General features: G+C 41.2%; 1 long non-coding RNA gene across 2 annotated transcripts in view; it reads right to left on the reverse strand.

Moving 5' to 3' along the window:
* The window catches only part of LOC116098414, an 18,835-nt gene extending 17,058 nt beyond the window's left edge, over positions 1 to 1,777 (reverse strand). Inside the window, exon 1 of one of the 2 annotated variants that reach the window (XR_004121837.1) lies at positions 1,671 to 1,777. This is a non-coding gene — a long non-coding RNA (uncharacterized LOC116098414). Of the gene's footprint in view, positions 1 to 481; positions 554 to 1,670 lie in introns of those variants that run through there. The other variant, XR_004121838.1, reaches the window with a different exon arrangement.
* Between the last annotated feature and the right edge of the window lie 1,317 nt (positions 1,778 to 3,094).

A 3,094-nucleotide genomic window follows, 5' to 3' on the forward strand; every position in this document is an offset into this window, starting at 1 on the left:
TTATCTCCTAAAGGCCCCACAGTCCACCAAGGCAGAGCTTCCACCTTATCTCCTAAAGGCCCCAGAGTCCACCAAAGCAGAGCTTCCACCTTATCTCCCAAAGGCCCCACAGTCCACCAAAGCAGAGCTTCCATCTTATCTCCTAAAGGCCCCACAGTCCACCAAGGCAGAGCTTCCACCTTATCTCCCAAAGGCCCCAGAGTCCACCAAAGCAGAGCTTCCACCTGGGAATGAGCCTGTGGAGGACTTGCAGACTCAAGTCCCAATGGCATTTCTTCTGGATTTACTGAGAAGATGGGCCACATGATACCAGCAACTCCCTACCAAGTCACAGGTTACTTATCTGATGCTAGGACCCTCGACCTAAAGAACTGTCAAAAGCTCAAATGTCATTAAAGGAGTCTTATTTCTCATCCAAACAATATGGACTTTTAGTAAGACTCAAACTGTGACCATTCAAGCCACAAGTGATTTCACACACCTTATGGTGCCCACCCAACAGCACACACACAGAGTGTACTCTCTGGCTCTTCATCGTACGGTTGGATTTGTCTGGAAAAGGATACATGTTTACAATATTTAAATCAGACACTTTAAATGCATTCAGATCCAAACCTAATGCAAAAACATATTTTTTTTCTTCCAGGGACACAATCTGATTTTAAAATGAACAGCAAATTTTAATTCAGCTAATACAAACAACAACAGAAAACATTAGGTACATAAATGATGATAGCTATGGAAGATAACGGGTAGATTAGATAACAGTAGATATCAATGATGAATGACAGATAGATGATAGATAGATAGATAGATAGATAGATAGATAGATAGATAGATAGATGGATGGATGGATGGATGGATGGATGGATGGATGGATGGATGGATAGACAGACAGACAGATACAGATACATAAATGACAGAAATCATTTCCTTTGATAAGTAAGGTAAAATTTTGTGAGTGTTTTTTTCAATCAAACAATATAGAATCTTTTTTTTTTTTTCTCAGAAAACACTGAAGAGTCACATTCTGAGAAAACAGTAAGTTAGGTACATGTAGACTGTTGTGTTGTTTGTTTTGTTTTGTTTTGTTCTTTTGGTTTTTTAAGATAGGATGTGTAGCACTGGCTCTCCTAGAACTTGATCTGTAGACCAGCCTGGCCTTGAACGCACAGGGATCTGCCTGTCTCTGCCTTCCAAGTGCTGGGATGAGAGGTGTACACAGCTGCCACCACCAGGCTACACACACAGATTCTAATTCAAAGCCTCCCCCTACACTTTCTTCTTTCCTTTCTCTCTCATTTTAAGTGCTTGCCTGAATTTATGTGCACCACATGTGCCTGAGGCCTGCAAAGGCCAGAGAGGCCATTGGATCGCCTGAACCTGGAGTTGTGAGAAGGGGCTGAGGACCAAATCCCAGTCCTCTGAAGAGAAGCCTGGTCTCCCAACCACTGACCCATCTCTCTAGCTTTTTCCCCTCTCTTGGAAACTTCCTATTCTATCCTATGAAGTATTTGAGACTATTTTTTTCATCTTCTATCTAGAACTTCTAATATAGTACAAAATCTTGGGGAGATGTGCACAAGTGTACATTCACCCCCAAATGGAATGCCAGTGACACACCAACGAGGCCACTCAACCCAAGCCTAGCTTAGTGAACCAGAGTCTACCTGGGATTCTCACAGAAGCCTGAGAGATGGGGTACTCAAAGGAACACGGTGACTCAAGAACCGCATCACTGAAGGGTTCCATCCCAGCATGGACGGCGAGGTCATCATGAACACTTAGGGCAAGCAGAGGCTCACCTTCATGGATCTTATACCTCCTACACATACACTAGAGCACACTGAGGACTGATGAAGCAGGAGTAATGGCTAGATTCTCAGATGAGCATATCGTGACCCCCCTTCTACTATGGAGTGTTAACAGCCCCACTACTATCTCCATTTAGCTATCTAGATCTGGCTATCACTGCATTGTTCTGCTTATTTCATTACGTGACCCAGGAGCCAAGGTATTCTGCAGAGGTCAGCACAGCGACCTGTGCTGCGATTGGCAATGGTTATGACTGCAGTCAATCCATCATGTAGGACACTCTGGCTGACCATGGACAGACTGTGATGGTAGTCCCGGAAGATCGCAATGGAACTGAGGAGGAGCTACTGTCACCTAATGGTGGTGGCAGCTGTTGTGAAGTCATAATGCATCGCTTGCATGTTTGGAAACATGATGATGTTGATGCCAGCAACCCACTTCACAGTTAGTTATGTGAAAGGATAATAGATGTGATTGTGTAAGGCACATAATACTTGAAAAGACCAACTACACTCCTGGCTTGTGATATTATATTTATATATAACATATATATAACATATTTATATAACATAATATATAAATATATATTATATTTTATTATAGCATATATTATATGTTATATATAAATATACTATATTATACTTTTTGTTATTCTAGAGAATATACTTTATACTTCTTTACAAACAATATTTCACTGGAAAACCAGCAAAAGAAGTCTTACATTTTCCATGTATCCTGATGACATCACTTTCTTCTATATTTAATTTAATCCATGCTAAACCATATATGTATAGCCTAGTTGTGGTTTTGATCATACTATCAATTGTGTATGGTGCTGTGATGGTCACACAATGACAAAATTGCCTGAAGGTGAATTTCTCAGAATGTGTCATTATCAAGAGGTGTGTGGCACTTGCAAATTAAAAACAAAGTTAACCATTGCAGCATGTCACTTGGATTTCACACTCACGGCCACTTTTAAAGGAATTTGCTCACTCTCTATTGTGGGAGATAGCACATGGACTTTTGCAGCCAAAGAACAAGATAAAGTCCTAAATCAATACTTTTTACCAAATACCTTGGTGAGAACTTGAGGTAGGCAGGTTATAGCAGAGGTAGGGGACGGAGTGGGGGGGATCTCCTACATACATTGGAGGGTTGATAGAAGCTAGGTTGATTTCAGAAATACCTTACTAAAGTTTTACCTATAGCCAGCCACCAAGATGTCAGAGAAGTACAGAGGTGATAGTGAATGGTTGGCAAAGAGACTAAAGAGAAA

The sequence above is a fragment of the Mastomys coucha genome, unplaced genomic scaffold, assembly GCF_008632895.1.
Source record: "Mastomys coucha isolate ucsf_1 unplaced genomic scaffold, UCSF_Mcou_1 pScaffold20, whole genome shotgun sequence".
NCBI lineage: Eukaryota > Metazoa > Chordata > Mammalia > Rodentia > Muridae > Mastomys > Mastomys coucha.